We start from the raw sequence: 19509 nt of genomic DNA on the forward strand, positions 1-19509 counted from the left end.
AAACTGATATTAACACTTGCATATTATTTGCATTTGTTTATTTAGATTGAGTCCATAAAATACCACAATGTTCTTTCTTTAGGATAATTTAGCATACTGTCTTATGCTATTATTGTTGTTGTACCTGTGTTGTTTCCCCTTCACATCCCTAAGAGTGGGATAATGATGTTTATTCATCTTTTTGTTTCAAAAATCATCTGGCTACTTGTTTTGTAGATAACATTCTCATTAATATATCTGAAAATAAATAAAATAATAAAGGCTTAACTGAATAGCACAGCTAGATATTTTTGAATAATAATGTTTCTAAAATTAAAAGTCTAGATGAACGAAAATAAACTAAAATTTATTAGGGCTTAAAATTGTGTCAGGAAAATTGAGAAAGGGCCATTTGGATTTTGGCAGTTCTATTTTGATTTGCCTAAGTGTTTGCCTGGATTTTTCCCTTCTTCTCTGATCAGTTTGTCTTGCTGAAAGCCAAACCCAGACCAAAACTGAAATAGAAGAAGAAAGCTATTGGCAAAGTTACTCAAGGTAGGTAAGTCAGAGATTCTGAGTATCTCTACTTTATAGGAGACATTAGAAGATAAGGTTAATTCTGATAGTGCCAAATGTTATAAATTCTCAACTTGGAGAAGAAATATGATATTGATACTGCTTTTCTGCATCTAAAGAATATCAAGACCTCCTTGTTCTGCCCCAGCTTCACCCAACATTAGAACCTGACACAGCAGAAAGTCTGAGATTTAGCAGAAAATTTTGTGGCACACAGCAAAGAAAACCAAATGGTTAAAGTAATTGAAGGACTTTAAAGAAAATTAAAATGGAGACAAAGTCCTAAACAGAATTCCCCTTCGGCTATAACATAGCTGGCCTTTTGGAGCCAACTTAAGAGATGCAAGGGCTTCCCAGGTGACGCTGTTGGTAAAGAGCCTGCTTGCCAAAATGCAGGAGACTTAAGAGATGCAGTTTCCATCCCTGGGTGGGGAAGATCTCCTGGAGGAGGGCAGGGCAACCTGATCCAGTATTCTTGCCTGGAGAATCCTATGGGACAGAGGAGCCTGATGGGCTACTGTCCATAAGATCGCAAAGAGTCGGATATGACTCTTTGATATGAAGCAACCTAACAGGCAGGCAAGAGATGACATGGGCTTCCCCAAAGGCTCAGTGATAAAGAATCCACCTGCAATGCAGGAGACATTGGGTTTGATCCCTGGATCGGGAAGATCCCCTGGAGGAGGGCTTGGCAACCAACTCCAGTATTCTTGCCATGAAAATCCCATGGACAGAATATCCTGGCAGTGTCCAGAGTCAGACAGGACTGAAGCAATTGGGTATATACACAAAAGATAGCATAACATGTAAGAAAGCTGGATCTAGAAACAAACTTCTTAGGTTCAAGCTCCAAGTTTGATATTTATCATCTCTGGCACTTTAGCAGCTTAACTTTTTTTTTCTTGCTTCAATAGCTTTATCTGCAAATGGGCCTGTACTTCACTTAGTTGCCAATATTTTTGATAAAAAATAAAATATTTTAAGAACAGTTTCTAGCATATTTCATTAGAGAAGTTTTAACTTTGACAATTCCAAAATTCTAGTGCCTATTGATGACTTAATAATTAAAGTTGATTTTTCAATCCTATTTGAGTTCAATGCAGATGGAGATAAGTGACATCAGGAAAGTGGCTTTGTACCTCACAGGATCCACCGACTCAGAGTGTTACCACTGTGTTTTTATTGTCCATCTCTATGTCCTGAAATTCCATAAGTTGAAGAAAAAATAAACAGAGCATCCCAAGAGATAATTTTTGCAGATTATCTGGAACTGACCACTTGAATGCCAGTCAGATTTTACTTGCCAGAACCCAGGAAAATGATCACATTAACTTTAAGGGAGGCAGAACTCTGGTGTGAGACCTGATGAAGCAGAGAACACAATATTGATGCTCACTTACAGGCTCTATCACACACATTATCAGTCCTTTCTTTGTAAACATAAACTGCTTTTTTTCCTATTAGAAACCAAGGTCCGATGTCATTCATTTGAATATAGTAGAGATCTGGGCCCAACTTTTACTTGACTGCAAACCCTTTGGCTCCTGAGCTGTGCTCTCAATAAGTCCATTACATTGTACTGCCTCTTAAATATATTAATGAATACATATTATTTTGTTATAATTATGATAAAATTGGATGAACAATAATGCAAACAAATATTACAGATATTCCATAGACATTAAATTTCATATCAACTAAATAGCCCAATATCTAACAGTACTGTTTAATTCTTATTTGTACCCCCTAAATGTAAGTTACATGAATGGATGAATCAGTGTTTACAATCCAGGCAGCAATTCATTAAACACTTTAGCATTTTTGTTTGCTAGATAATAAACCTCCTGATACTTTAAGAGAGAAAAAAAAATCTTCGTTAGCATTAAGCTTACTTGCATTGTGCTGTGCTCAGTCGCTTCAGTCATGTCTGACTCTTTGCGACCTATGGACTGTAGCCCACCAGGTGCCTCTGTCCATAGGATTCTCCAGGCAAGAATACTGGAGTGGGTTTCTGTGCCCTCTTCCAGGGGATCTTCCCAACCCAGGAATCAAACCCATATCTCTGGAGTCGCCTGCATTGCAGGCAGGTTCTTTACTGACCGAGCGACCTGGGAAGCCCTTACTTCCGTTAATGAGTCATTAAAAATGAAAAAAAGAAAAAAAGGAATTTTTCTGAATTAGATAAATAACTGAAAATTATTATTGCTTAAAAATCAATGAAAGGTATTTTGCAACTTCCATAGCTAATGGGCTCAAAAGGGCTATACATTATTGTTTGGTCTTCTGAGAATGTAATACTTTAAGTAAAAATATATTTTTTAATTTTATTACTAAGTCTCACCCAATTATCTGATTGATAACGTTATTTTTTTTTAGATTGAGAGGTGTCAGTGGGTGGCAACAGAGAGTGACAGATTGATATAATGAGTAACTAAAAGATTCTAAGAAACTCTGCTTTGCCTTGAATCATCCATCTGTGGTACCACATTATTCAGAAATTAATGCAATCCCATAAATGAATAATGATTTAAATGTACTCCTAATAATGGTTAATGCACAAGCATTTTCCTCTGCCACATAATTAGAAAAATTAATGGGGCTTTGGCTAGACTAGACTTATGCTCTTTTTGAAAGTTATTCACCATAGATACTGAAAAAGAAACAAATCAGAAAAAAAAGCTATTTCTAATATATGACACATTATGTAAACTGAATGACAGTACTCAAATTTTCCAAACTTGATGTCTTAAGATTGACAAAAATCACATTTTTAGTATTAGGGTCTATAAATTTGTCTCTGGGAGATCTTTGTCAAATGTGATGAAACCGATTATGTTAAACAAAATATGTAACTTATGGAAATAAAAGATTTAACAAGTACAATATTAGTCTTTTCCATTGTTCAATATAAGTCAAATAGAAAGTCAGATCTTAATTAAATGCAATTTTAGAGGAAAATGTGAGTGTTATGATTTGGGCTCTTATTTATTATCAAACATTTGTGCAATGCCTATTTTCTTTGTGAGTCCACACAAAGTATTAATGATACAGAAGTAACAAGAAGAAATGTTCTATCACTGAGAATTTTACTATCAGAGAGTCTGAGAAATTTCAAAGCATGGTACAATGAAATATGTACCATGTTTCAATATAACTATATATTCTTATATGTATAGTTATACATGTTCAATATAACATAATATAAATATGTTACAATATAACATGGTAAAGGTATATGTAAGTTATCATAAGCGCAAAAAAGAACTTATGACTCACCCTGGTTTTGGAGAAAAAATGATTATTGAACTATGGTAACTTCGTGTGTATATATAAGCATTTGCTCATCTATCGAATCTTCTGGTTTATTTGGATATCTCCATCATCACTCCATATGTTATTATGTCAATTACTATATATCTACCTCCAACAATTGAGCCTTTACCTGAGTGCCAAGAAGTATTTTTCAACTCCAAGGACATCGTATTTGGGTCTGGGGTTATCAGGCCTATCCAAGTCTTTCTGGTATCGGGATTGAGACATAGATATTAGGAAAGAACCAACCTGACTAAACTGGAGTGACATTAAACTGGGGTGACCATTTGTCAGCGGTCATATTGCCCATACTTGGGAGAAGAATAAAAATAGAGGCCAGGAAAGATTAAGACGTCCAGAAGAACAGTCTTCTGATGAAATTTTTAAGCCCCAAGTCAATTCATTAATGAAATGAAGCAAAAACAAGTTATAATAACAACAGCAAAATATAGGTAAGTTTCTTAAGATTTGAACCTCTGATTACACCACTAATCTTGGTAATTGAAATGCCCTGCTCCAGTGTTCTTGCCTGGAGAATCCCAGGGACTGTGGGGCCTGATGGGCTGCCGTCTATGGGGTCACACAGAGTCGGACACGACTGAAGTAACTTAGCAGCAGCAGCAGCAGCATTACAGTTATGGTTGGGTGTAAAAAGATGGAACCTTGCTAGAAGTGGATACATTTAAGATAAAAATTGAAAGATGATTATAATTGAACTATTTGATGGTTCAGTTGGCACAGGTTTGCTCCATAATTGAACATGATTAAACAGCATGTATAAATTATTCAACAAAAACCAGTAAACCATATTCAGGAAATAATGTGTGGTGAGACATTCTAGAAAAGAGTTATAGGCAAGGTTCTAATTCCTGAGAGAGTTTTGATAGTGTGTTGAGAATTTGGAATTTATGTTAAAATTATTGGAATTATCTTAAAAGATTTAAGGAGGGGACTGAAATTATGAAAATTGTATTTTTACAATCATCTCTCTATACAAATAAGGAAAACTATCAAAGGCAGAAGGACTACTCAGGATTCTCTTGCAATTAACATGAGAGATAACAAAAGTTTGTTAGAGCATTTGCCAAGACATTTTTAATAGGTAGAGTCGATGCTATTTGGTGCCAGCATCATATGTGGAGTGAAGAGAAGAGCTTAATTTAACATAATTGCCACTTTTTTGACTCAGGTAATACAGTGGCAGATAGTGTCATTCATTGAGAGAAGGGTACCAAAAAGAAAGGAAATATAGAGAATGAATAAACTGTATTTTCTGAGTGATATACCTGTCAGCTTAGCTGAAACTTATTTCTTGGATTCTTTTAACCACCTATGGTAACAATTCCTCTGAGGTTCTCATCTAAATATATTTAGCATTTCTCAAATATTTATTTATCAGATATCGTATGTTTTCAGCCATTTCCTCCACAAATCTTCCCCTTTGGCAACTTCTGTTGAATATTCCCTAAATGTCAAGTGTGATGTCCATTTTAGGATAAAACAGTATCCTACCAGATACAGATACTGTGGCTTCCTGGTAAACTGTGGCTTTACTGTCACTGGTAGGTATGAAATTAGGTCCACTGAAATATTTTTTAAAAAATAAAAAATTCTCATCTAATTCAAAGGTTTTTGTTTTTTTTTTTTCTTTTCTCCTACAACTGAGGCCTATTTCCCTTCTTTTACTCCCTTCCCTCCACTCACAGGCTGGGTAGGACAGCTCTAGAGTTGACCAGGTGGTAGGGGAAAGGTACAAGAGAGAAACCCTATTTAACTGGAACAGTTGTCATCTGTGTTTGCTGCCCTATAGATAGGCTATTCTGAAGTTCTAAATGCTTATTCTTTATGTCCTGAGGTGCTTTTGAGTTATATTTTATACCTTCTCTAGTCTGGAAATCTTTCAACTATAGTTTCCTTAAAGGGATTGATCTCTTTTTCTGTCACACACAAAATATAAATTAGACAGTGTCATCTTCCTGCCTCTCAGATTTCAGTGGCTTTCCCTTTGTGTGTTTGTGCTCAGTTGCACAGTTGTGTCCAACTCTGCAACCTTATGGACTGCAGCTCATGAAGATCCTCTATCCTTGGAATTTTCCAGGCAAGAATACTGGAGTGGGTTGCCATGTCCAACTCCAGGGGATCTTCCTGAACCAGGGGTCGAACTTGTGTCTCCTCTGTTTCCTGCATTGGCAGGTGGATTCTTTACCACTGCACTACCTTGGAAGCCTGGGAAGTCTTTCCCTTTACCCTTAGAGTAAATGAAAATACCTCACCACTGCCTCTAACATCAGTGCCATCTGCCTCAGCATCCTCAAGCTCTATGGCTGCCCCATTTCTCACCTTGCTTGTGGGGTATGGACACATGATGTCCGTTTCCACCCCAGATCTGTCCTATGCCTGCTGTAATCTCTCTACAACTCTCTGTATCCCTTCCATCCTTTGCTTCTCACTTTAAATATTAGCAAGTTATATAAACCTTTTATGAAAACATACTCTTGAAAGGCCTAACCCCATTTCAGCACATTAATTTGCAAATTCATGTTCATTATTTATTATCTATTTCATTTCACACTCCAAGCTTTACCATGTCATGAGAACAACAAATGTGTTCATTTGTTGATTAGCACCTACATATTAATAGGAATGCATCATTAATATTTAGGAGGAATATTTATTTGTGAGTAATAGAAATATTTTAGTATGTAAGTAAAAACATTGAAAGATGATCTAGCAATACCTGTAAACATTTTGTATGTTGCCTAGTAATGCATGTGTTGTCTGCAAAGGGAATTGAAATATAGTTATAATTTTATATGCCACAAAAACTCTTAACCATGTTCAGCATATACCAAAATAAGACTCTATCATGTTCTTTTTCTAGGTTCTCCTGATTCTAACATGTGTGTGCATGCTCAGTTGCTCAGTTGTGTCTGACTCTTTTGTGACCCCATGGACTGTAACCTGCCTCCTCTGGCAGGCTCCTCTGTCCGTGGGATTCTTCAAGCAAGAATATGGATTTCCATTTCCTTCTCCAAGGGATCTTTCTGACCCAGGATTCACACCTATGTCTCCAGCGTCTCCTACATTGGCAGGCAGATTCTTTACCACTGAGACTCCTGGGTAAAACATGTCTTAAAATTGAAAATCTTTAGTTAACTTTAGTTAAGCTTAAGCCTGGCGTGTGGCAGTCCATGGGGTTGCAATGAGTCAAACATGACTGAGTGACTGAACAATAACAAGCTTGAATTATTTAGTTATTAACGTTTTAATGTAGAATATGTTGCTGATTGCTATAACCTTATAAATCAGTGTTCAAAAGTTAAAGTATACAAGTCATGGGAAGTAAATTAGACAACTTTTCTATTACCTTCCATGTTACATCTTTCTAACCATCCATTTACTTTGTAAACATAAAATGTCTTTTCCAAAATACTCATTTTTAAAAGCTTTTACAGAAAATTATACAAATGGCATGAAAGCTCATTAACATATAAAAATCAACATAGAAATGTTTTATTTATATTTTAAAAGCAATCTTTATTAATAAAATTATAGGAATTTCTCTGCATTTTAAATGTTTTCAGCAATATGACATGTTACATATTTATAAATAATTGCATTGTCTTTGAAGTAGCTACACTAAATATGCAGTGTGAAATGCTAAAATATGTATAATCTTCCATAGCTATGAGCTTTGCATCTGTGGGGTCCACATCCATAGATCTTTGTATCCCAAGAGTCCTGGAATATGTCCTTTGCAGATAGTGTGGGATAACTGTATTTTAGTCTCTTTATCACCCTTCTCCCCCAAAGATTTGAAAAAGGTGGTTTGTCCTGTGTGTGTGCAACTCTTTGCAACCCATGGACTATATCCCGCCCTGCTCTTCTGTCCATTGCATTTCCCAGGCAAGAATACTGGAATGGATTGCCATTTCCTTCTCCAGGGGGATCTTCCTTACCCAGGGATCAAACCCATGTCTTCTGCATTGGTAGGTGGGTTCCTTACTTCTAGAGCCATCTGAATTTCTGGTGTCCCAAACCTTTTTCTAGGGAATTAGTGATTCAATAGGAGGTTATTCAGTTCACAGAGATCTATAAATCTAATAATTATTGTTTAAAAGTAGTGTACAAATAAGACCAATATTTTCAAATTGGTTCCTTAAAGCCAGTTTTCCCTCAACTCTTGCTAGCAAGAATTGCAAATAATCAGTCATCAAGATTATTTTTAAAGAGTTTATTAATCAATCTTATGATAATTTTTATTTTAATTTTCTTAGTTTTCTTGCAGCTTAAGTACCCCATTTACCATTTCAAATATATATAAAAATATACTCTATCATTTAGTAATATTTAAAACTTAATGTTAATTCTTTGAACTAAAAAGTTCTACAATAGTATCTAATACTAGAGATGTTTTAAATAGGATAAAAGTGAAAACAAATAGAAATTGTCTTGATCCTAGAAGGTAATCTAGATTAATTTTTGCTATCAAGTTATTATATTAATATTTAATTAATGCATTGATATATTTTACGATGCTTTATTTAACTCTTATTTATTGAGATGATTCAATTAATAACTGCACTACTTTACATTCCTTACTTTATCTGTATAGTAAGAGCCACTTGATTTCATTCCTACTTCTATTAAGTGTCTTCCCACATAATCAAAACCTTTTTGTATAAACAAAAAGGATTTGCTTCCCTCTCAGGATAAAGAGAAGATAACAAGAGGAAGAGCTATTTCTCTCTTTATAAGGAAAGACTTGGTAAGTGAAATGTATAGGTATCTTAGAAGAAATGTAAGGTTAAGATAAAGTGGAGGTGAGTTGACAGAAACAAGCATGTTCATTAGTTAGAATTTTTCTTTTTAATTTAAAAATTTCTAAAGAAAAAAGACCTTGAAGTTTTAAAAAGGACAATTGGAGAGAAGGCTTGGAAAAACTTAAATAGCTTTTAAATGATCACATACAGTCAGGATGAAGATGACTTGAAAAACCTCAGAACCAAATGTGGCAGGTAGGCTACTCTTTGATAAATTCAGATTTTGAAAAGAAAGCTCTAGAATGAGGCACAGAGCCAATGCTCAATTTAATATAGAATGATGAATTAGTATAGGGAGAGTGTCTGGAAGACTAATGCTCAGAATTAACTAAGGCTTCCAAAAATATTCAAGGAGAAAAATTGCTTAGAGTTAGCTTAGATTTCTGAATGTCCAAATGAAGATATGCATATCAGGTAAAGCCAAACTCTTTTTATATTCATTAAATACTTTTTGTTGCTAAGTAGCTGTGGTGGTTAATTTCATGTGTCAACTGGGACAGACTACGGGCTGTTCAGATTAAACATTATTTCTGAGTGTATCTGTGAGAGTATGCCAGATAATTTCACCATTTGAATCAGTGAAATGAGTAAAGTAGATGGCTCTCCTTATTGTGGATGAAAAGAAAGTGAAAGTGTTAGTCTTTGCAACCCCATGGACAGTAGCCCACCAGGCTCCTCTATCCATGGAATTCTTCGGGCAAGAATATTTGGAGTGGGTTGCCATTCCCTTGTCCAGAGAATCTTTCCAACCCAGAGATAAAACCCAGGTCCCCTGCATTGCAGGCAGATTCTTTACCATCTGAACCACCAGGAAAGCCTTATTGTGGATGAGCCTCATGCAATCCTTTGAGGCTCTAAATGAAACAAAAGGTGGAGGAAGGAGTAATTTACTCTTTTTTCCCTGACTTATTACATGAGTGGAGACATTTCATATCATCTACTCTGGCCATCAGACTGTAATTTACCCCATCTGCTCCTCTGTTTCTCAGGTCTTCAGAATCACACTGAATAATATCATCAGCTCTTCTGGGTCTCCAGCTGTCAAATGGCAGTACATGGGACTTCTTCAGGCTCCAAAATCATGTGAACCTATTCTTCATACTAAATTGAGACATTTAAGCACTCAGTGTGACATTTTAATGTACATATATACTGTGAAAAGATTTTTCCATCAGGTTTAACATATTCATCAGCTCATTTATTTCTTTAGGTGAGACTATTTTTCTACTCTCAACAAACTTCAGTTATATGTCAATTATTTTGTTATCAGCTATAGTCACCATGTTATGCATTATAACCTCAGCTCTTATTCATCTCACAGCTGAAAGTCTCTCCCCTTTTACCACACTGTCCCTATTTTTTCCACTCACCAGCTTCTGGCAATCACTTTCCTACTCTCTGTTTCTATGAGTTCAACTTTTTGATGTGTTTTTAGATTCCATGTATAAATGACCACATGCAGTATTTGTTTTTCTCCTGAAAAATAACCTCCAGCTTCAGCTATGTTTATGCATATAAAATGATAATCCTCTTTTTAAAGCTGAATAATATTCCATTTTCTGTTTGTGTGCATGTATAATAACTATATCTGTTTTATTAGCTTATTTGTATTATACAAATAAAGAAAATGGAAACTGAGATCTGACTCAGCTCAGTACACAGAAAGCTTTCCTGAGTCGTCTCCATACAGTTGTCTTGTCTGTTGTTGTTTACTTGCTCAGTCATGTCCAGCTCTTTGTGACTCCATGGACAATAGCCCATCAGGCTGTTTTATTCATGGGATTTTCTAGTCAAGAATACTAAAGTGGGTTGCCATTTCCTTCTCTGGTAGATCTTCCAAACCAAGGAATTGAACCCATGTCTCCTGTGTCCCCTGTATTGGCAGAGGTATTCTTTACCACTGAGCCACCAAGGAAGGGATGTTTTTGTCTGTGGTGATTGATAAAACTGTTTTCCACTCACTTTTGTCTAAAGGGCCTCCATCTGTGCTACAGCTCTGTTCCCTTCTGTTCACTGTCTTTACCAAAAGCCGCTCTTGGAATTTACATTCCCATCAGCTGGTTGTGGTAGACAGCCAAGAAAAAACAGTCATCAGTGACTCCATCTCTCTTGTTTTTCTTCTGTTTTCTGCCGAACAGAATGGATAGTGTTTTCTCCATTAACTTTGATAACTCTTGCTTTAGATTCTAATACTCTGATGAATGCAATTTTACACCTCACTATATATGTCTTCATCAAAAATGTTCAAACTGGGTTTGGCAAATGATGACCCATGTCCTATCCCACAGAATGGCTTCAAAAGGATAAGAATATCACCCAAATTACTATGCTGCTGCTGCTAAGTCGCTTCAGTCATGTCCGATTCTGTGCGACCCCATAGACAGCAGCCCACCAGGCTTCCTGTCCCTGGGATTCTCCAGGCAAGAACACTGGAGTGGGTTGCCATTTCCTTCTCCAATGCATGAAAGTGAAAAGTCAAAATGAAGTCGCTCAGTCGTGTCCGACTCTAGCAACCCCACGGATTGCAGCCTACCAGGCTCCTTTGTCCATGGGATTTTCTAGGCAAAAGTACTGGAGTGGGGTGCCACTGCCTTCTCCGCAAATTACTATAAGCAGCCCTATATTCATCTGAAAGTTTCCCTAGGACAATATTTTTACAGAGCCATTCCTGAAAGAACAGCATCAACATCAATGCAAATACAGTGTCCTAACCAGGAGATATGGTGAAGGACAGGGATGCCTGGTGTGCTGCAGTCCATGGGGTTGCCAAGAGTTGGACACGACTGAGCCACTGAACAGCAGAAACAACAACCTATTATTAGATGTACTGGAATAGAACTCTCAGGGTGGGACTACGCTCTCTGAGCCCTAACAAGCCTTGCAGGTGATTGTAGCGGCATCCCACTTTGAGAACATCTGTGTTAGAATATCAGAGACAATTCTAATACAAAGAGCCCACAATTCATACGAAAAAAGAGAGTCAAATCTAAATCATTATAGTGAGTAGGAAATGTCAGCAATTACTGAGGCCAAAGGGAAAAAATAACCATGACTCATTTATTTATTTAAATATATCTATTAAACATCTGTGATGTTTAAGTCATGAGGGGTCTGTGCTAACTATCTAGATGTGACAAAAACTGTACTCTTCAATATTGTAATATAATACAAATGAAGTAGAGCAATACTAAATACAAATACTACACAAGAAAAATATAATTACACACTTTGTTAATTTTATATAAAAAAGTATAGTTGTTACGAAAGAATTTTAAAAGAATTCTTCCTTCACTTTCTTTCAGCTCCAGTAGAGCTCCACGAGCTTCCCAGGTGGTGCTAGTGAGAAAGAACTGGTGTGCCAATGTAGGAGACATAAGAGATGCAGGTTCGATCCCTCAGTCAGGAAGATCCCCTGGAGGAGGGCATAGCAACCCACTCCAGTATTCCTGCCTGGAGACTATTATGGAAAAAAAGCCTGGTGGGCTACAGTCCATAGGGTCGCAAAAAGCTGGACATAACTGAAGTAACTTAGGTATGCACACACAGAGCTCCACAATAAACCTCCTAAACACGTTTCTTTTTCAGTCATTCCTAGGGAACCTGAACTAAGACACAAAGAAGGTGATTGAAATCAGAGTGTGATTAGAAAGGGGGAGAGCAGTATGAGATGGGCATGGACAGTTGGGCATAAAATGCAAATTCATGTTAAAGATAATACATTTTGTTCTAAGTGCAAAAGTAGGCCGTTTTAAAGAAATTTTAAAAGAAAGATTACTAAATATGATTTAAGATGATTGTATTATTTGAACTGTATGGATATAGAATGGGAAAGCTTTCTTCCTCTATGTTGATGTAAAATAAAGGGATTGACATTCTAATTTTAATACACTATTGTCTTTCATATTTAGAACTCTTACTCATTGCCTTAGAATAAGAATAAAATTATTTCATAAATGAGATTTTAAGTTCCTTAGAAAAACCCTAAATTTTCTAACTGAATTCTCAGGAACTACTATCATGATTATAGATACACAGTAAATGCTAAATATTGAAATTGAAATAAAAGTTGCCTTGAGCATGTGGGTTGCAGGAGAGGCGTTGGCTCTCTCCAGGATGTTTCATTTGTCCTCATTATTGAGTGTTCATTGCAGCTGCTTGCAGTCGGTTCTTTAGCCTTGGCAAGCACAAGGACTGGATGCATCAACACACTAAGAATATATTAGTGTCACAAATGCAGGCTCACGTTAACCAAGCCCCCAGAGACAGATGTTTAATGCCTGAATTCAAAGGTGGATCAGCAATTTTCTCTCTTTAAGCACGCTACACTAAAAACCCAAATGTAGCTAAGATGCCATTTGTACATATGCTAGACTGAAAGTTAAATTACAATCATAAATGTGTTTGATAAGCATAGAATCAGAAAAAAAAAGTCACTGTGATCTGAATGTGTAAAAGCATCATTCTACTGAGGCAAACTGATTCATTCATACCAAAATCATGGATTTTTCCATTTGCAAAAGCAACTCAAGTATCTTGATGCTTAAAGTAACTTGTGCCAAATATGCTTTTCTGATGTTTCCAGAGCTAAATAGGGTCCTTGTGAAAGAAACATACATTTATCAATTATGCTAATTACTTTAATGAGATTTTAGTTAATTCTTGCTTGAGTAATTTTATGATTTTACAATTATTTTTTCTTGTTTCTCACATGACCCTGTTTATGGTAATTTAATAATTCTGTTCAAGATATTTACATTCAGTTCAGTTCAGTTCATCGCTTAGCCGTGTCCAACTCTTTGCGACCCCATGGACTGAAGCACGCCAGGACTCCATGTTCATCACCAACTCTCAGAGTGTACTCAAACTCATGTCCATTGAGTCGATGATGCCATCCAACCATCTCATCCTCTGTTGTCCCCTTCTCCTGCATTCAACCTTTCCCAGAATCAGGGTCTTTTCAAATCAGTCAGCTCTTTGCATCAGGTGGCCAAAGTATTGGAACTTCAGCTTCAATATCAGTCCTTCCAATGAACATTCATGACTGATATCATTTAGGATGGAACGGTTGTATCTCCTTGCAGCCCAAGGGATTCACAAAAATCTTTTGCAACACCATCGTTCAAAAGCATCAATTTTTCAGCGCTCACCAATAGTCCCACTCTCACATCCATACATGACTACTGGAAAAAGCATAGCCTTGACTAGATGGACCTTTGTTGTAAAAGTTATGTCTCTGCTTTTTAACATGCTGTCTAGGTTGGTCAGAACTTTTCTTCAAAGAAAGAAGTGTCTTTTTCTTTCATGGCTGCAGTCACCATCTGCAGTGACTTTGGAGCCGCAAAATATAAAGTCTGCCACTGTTTCCACTGTTTCTCTATCTATTTACCATGAAGTGATGGAACTGGATGCCATGATCTTAGTTTTCTGAATGTTGGGCTTTAAGCCAACTTTTTCACTCTCCTCTTTCACTTTCATTAAGAGGCTCTTTAGTTCTTCTCTTTCTGCCATAAGGGTGGTGTCATCTGCATATCTGAGGTTATTGATATTTCTCCCAGCAATCTTGATTCCAGCTTGGGCTTATTCCACCCCAGCATTTCTCATGATATACTCTGCATATAAGTTAAAGAAGCATGGTGACAATATACAGCCTTTTTCCTATTAGGAACAAGTCTTTGTTCCACGTCCAGTTCTAACTGTTGCTTCCTGACCTGCATACAGATTTCTCAGGAGGCAGGTCAGGTGGTCTGGTATTCCCATCTCTTTCAGAATTTTCCACAGTTTATTGTGATCCACACAGTCAAAGCCTTTGGCATAGTCAATAAAGCAGAAATAGGTATTTTTCTGGAACTCTCTCACTTTTTCGATGATCCAGTGGATGTTGGCAATTTGATCTCTGGTTCCTCTGCCTTTTTTAAAACCAGCTTGAACATCTAGAAGTTCACGGTTCATGTCTTGTTGAGGCTTGGCTTAGAGAATTTTGAGCATTACTTTGCTAGCATGTGAGATGAGTGCAATCGTGCTGTAGTTTGAACATTCTTTGTCATTGCCTTTCTTTGGGATTGGAATGAAAACTGACCTTTTCCAGTCCTGTGGCCACTGCTGAGTTTTCCAAATTTTCTGGCATATTGAGTGCAGCACTTTTACAGAATCATCTTTTAGGATTTGAAATAATTCAACTGGAATTCCATCACCTCCCCTAGCTTTGTTTGTATTGATGCTTCCTAAGGCCCACTTGACTTTATATATCAGGATGTCTGGCTCTAGGTGAGTGATCACACCATCATGATTTTCTGGGTCGTGAAGATCTTTTTTGTATAGTACTTCTGTGTGTTCCTTCCACCTCTTCTGAATATCTTCTGCTTCTTTTAGGTCCATACAATTTCTGTCCTTTATTGAGCCCATCTTTGCATGAAATGTTCCCTTGGTATCTCTAATCTTCTTGAAGAGATCTCTAGTCTTTCCCATTCTATTGCTTTCCTTTATTTCCTTTATTTCTGAGGAAGGCTTTCTTATTTCTCCTTTCTATCCTTTGGAACTCTGCATTCGAATGGGTATATCTTTCCTTTTAGCCTTTGCTTTTTGTTTCTCTTTTTTTCACAGCTATTTGTAAGGCCTCCTGAGACAGCCATTTTGCTTTTTTGCATTTTTTGGGGGGGAGGGGGGAGTTATTTTTGTTATATAAGGGAAGCAGAGCTTATTTGTGTGGAAGTTATTTTTTTGCCTTTTTTATTTCTTTCTTTATTTTTTTTTACCATTTTGTAGTAATTAAACTCTAACACTTTAGAGTGACAATTCCAATTGTATACCAGGTAATACCATTTGAAACCCTTGTATTAGGAGCTAATATTTGGCATTAATATTGATTAGTCAAACAGATGAAGAATGAAGAAAAAAATTCTCTATAGAGTAACACAATGTTAATTATCTGAATTTGCTATTAGTTATGAAAGCATAGAACTATTTATGCCAAGTTTCAGAGATATACATAGGTTAAAATATAACTTCCAGAAAACTTTGAAAATTATTCCTTTGATTTATCTTTGCTTCTAAGTTCCCTTTAATCAGAAGAGTGATGAAAATTATCAGGCTATATTGTAGTGAATATGTTTATGCAGGGAAATAATTAAATTACCTAATACAGCTCTTCTATGCCCAATTTGAATATAAGGTAGAATTTCAGCAATTTAAGCTGAGACAGATGTTTTGTTCTCAATTAGGTCAATAATGAATTTGGACAAGTTCAGTATTTCAGTGATAAATTTTAATTATGGCCAGAGATTAAAGGAGGAAAAGAGGTCTCAAGTGAAAGCAAGCAGCAGGAAAAAATGCAGTGGGAGAATAAAATAAATGAGAATTTAAAATACTCTAGTTCCATAATGATTGGGTGACATAGAATTATCTAGTATCACTGATTATTAGATTACCTTGGTATAAAATAAAAAAAATAATATGTGCCCTATCCAAACACCTTACTTATTGAGGCTAATTGAAATAATGTGTGTGAAAACAGACTTTTAAACAGATGTTACTGAAAAGTATTGATATCTCTAGCAAAAATATATTACAACTAATACAATAATAGGATTCACAATTTTTACTAATAAAGATAATAATAAAATCAAGACTTCTAGATTATCACAACCCTGAACCTATTTAGTGCAAGGAAAATGAGATGAAACTGAAGAATAATAAATAATTAATTATTCATTATCTTTAAAATTATCAAGCAAAATTTTGAAAGTTAAGCTTCTCACTTCTTTATGCTTTCAAAATTAGGTTTTATGTTGACAAGTATATTTAGAATGAAATTGAAGATGATTTTTGGTTTATTCTTTTGTCATTTTGTCTTATTTTCAGTTTAGTTCAGTCTCTCGGTCATGTCCAAGACTTTGCCACACCTTGAACTGCAGCACATCATTCTCCCCTGTCTATCACCAACTCCTGGAGCTTACTCAAACTCATGTCCATCGAGTCAGTGATGCCATCAAACCATCTCATCTCCTGTTATCCCCTTTTCCTCCTGCCTTCAGTCTTTCCCAGCATTAGAATCTCTTCCAATGAGTCAGTTTTTGCATCAGGTAGCCAAAGTATTAGAGTTTCAGCTTCAGCATCAGCATCAATCCTTCCGATGAATATTCAGTACTGATTTCCTTTAGGATTGACTGATTTGATCTCTTTGCTGCCCACGGGACTCTCCAGAGTCTTCTCCAACACCATAGTTCAAAAGCATTGATTCTTCAATTCGCAGCTTTCTTTAGAGTTCAACACTCACATCCATACATGACTACTGGGAAAATCATAGCCTTGACTAGATGGATTTTAGTCAGCAAAGTAATGTCTCTGCTTTCTAATATGCTGTCCAGGTTTATCATAGCTTTTCTTCCAAGGAGCAAAAGTATTTTAATTTCATGGCTGCAGTCACCATCTTCAGTGATTTTGGAGCCCAAGAAAAGAAAGTCTGTCACTGTTTCCATTGTTTCTCTATCTATTTGCCATGAAGTGATGGGACCGGATGCCATGATCTTAGTGTTTTGAATGTTGAGTTTTAAGCCAGCTTTTTCACTTTCCTCTTTCACTTTCATGAAGAGACTCTTTAGTTCCTCTTCACTTTCTGCCATAAAGGTGGTGTCATCTGCATATCTGAGGTTACTGATATTTCTCCCGGCAATCTTGGACCCAGCTTGTGCTTCATCCAGCCCAGCATTTCTCATGATGTACTCTGCATATAAGTTAAATAAGCAAGATGACAACATACAGCCTTGATGTACTCCTTTCCCAATTTGCAACCAGTCCATTGTTCCATGTCGTGTTCTGTTTCTTCTTGACCTGCATACAGATTTCTTAGGAGGCAGGTAAGAAGGTCTGGCATTCCTATCTCTTGAAGAATTTTCCATAGTTTGCTGTGATCCAAACAGTCAAAGGCTTTAGCATAGTCACTGAAGCAGAAGTAGATGGTTTTCTGGAACTCTTTTGCTTTTTCTATGATCCAATGGATGTTGGCAATTTGATCTCTGGTTTCTCTGCTTTTTCTAAATCCAGCTTGAAACATCTGGTAGTTCACAGCTCGTGTACTGCTGAAGCCTAGCTTGGAGAAATTTGAGCATTACTTTGCTAGTGTGTGAGATGAGTGGAAATGTGCAGTAGTTTGAACATTCCTTGTCATTGCCTTCCTTTAAGATTGGAATGAAAACTGACTTTTTCCAGTTCTGTGACCACTGTTGAGTTTTCCAAATTTGCTGGCATATTGAGTATAGCACTTTCATAGCATCATCTTTTAGGATTTGAAATGGCTCAACTGGAATTCCATCATCTCCACTAGCTTTGTTCATAGTGATGCTTTCTAAGGCCAACTTGACTTCACACTCCAGGATGTCTGGCTCTAGGTGAGTGATCACACTGTCATGGTTATCTGGGTCATTAAGATATTTTTGTATAGTAATTCTGTATATTCTTGCCACCTCTTATAATATCTTCTTCTCCTGTTAGGTCTATTCCATTTCTGTCTTTATTTTGCCCAACTTTGCATGAAATGTTTCCTTGATATTTCTAATTTTTCTTGAAGAGATCTCTAGTCTTTCCCATTCTATTGTTTTCCTCTGTTTCTTTGTATTTTCACTTAGGCAGGCCTTCTTATCTCTCCTTGCTATTCTTTGTAACTCTGCATTCAGATTGATATGTTTCCCTTCTCCTCAGAAAGAGAATTAAGAAAACCCCATTAGCAACTATATCAATTGGAATAATAAATGTAGGAATAAATTTAATCATGGAGGACCATTTGCTTTCACTCATTACCTGAAATATCCATTAAACTCATCAACGCATCAAACTCGTTGCAGTTGTTCTGAAGCCCATTTTCTTAACAAAGCTTGTTTCTAGTTTCCCTACATCACATTCTTGTGCCAGATTCACCAGCACAATTTACTATTTATTTGTTACTACATCTATTAATAGTCTACTCCCAATTAAATTACTGGCTGCAAGGTATATGATCACATTATTCTAATGTCTTCCCCTTGTTGCCTACCTAATTTCTAGGTATAGGTTTCTCTCACTATCTGAAAGTAGAGAGTTCCTATGAAATCTTCATAACTCTGAATGGCATGAAACAAACAAGCAATTACCTTAGGACACATTTTGCTAATAAATGCACAAAATAAATCAATGTAGATCCCTGATGCTCAAAGACAGTTTAAAGCTATGGTGACTTTAAGCTGATCACTGAGTATAAATGGGCTTCCCTGGATGCTCAGAGGTAAAGAATCCACCTGCCAATTCAGGGGGCACTGGTTTGACCCCTGGCTTGGGAGGATCCCCTGGAGAAAGAAATGGCAACCCAATCCAGTATTCTTGCCTGGAAAATCCCATGGACAGAGGAGACTAGAAGGCTACAATGTTTAGAGTCAGAAAGAGCTGGACATGACTTAGCAACTAAACAGCAACAACAACTAAGTATGGATGCCAGGGAAGGACCTTGGTGGTGTAAATCTCGCTGCTGCCAGGAGTTTGCATAACCTTTTAAAGATACAGTGCAAAAAAAAAAAAAAAGTAAACATTATTTCACATATCATCCTTTTTCATAAAAGCAAAAATTCCTTTCAGATTTTTTTATATTTAATGTAAACAGTACTAATGTCAGCCTTTTGTAAAAGCAAAATGGTTTAAAATGAAATTTTATTAATATAAAGCCAGTGAAACTTATATTTACTGAGTATTTCTTGAACATCTCACTAATCTTTAAAAACAGAAGACATTTTCCATAAACACTATTACTACAGATTTAAGATGAAAACTCTTAATAAATGTAAATAAGTTTACTTAT

The sequence above is a fragment of the Bos mutus genome, chromosome 1 (genome assembly GCF_027580195.1).
Source record: "Bos mutus isolate GX-2022 chromosome 1, NWIPB_WYAK_1.1, whole genome shotgun sequence".
Classification (NCBI taxonomy): Eukaryota; Metazoa; Chordata; class Mammalia; order Artiodactyla; family Bovidae; genus Bos; species Bos mutus.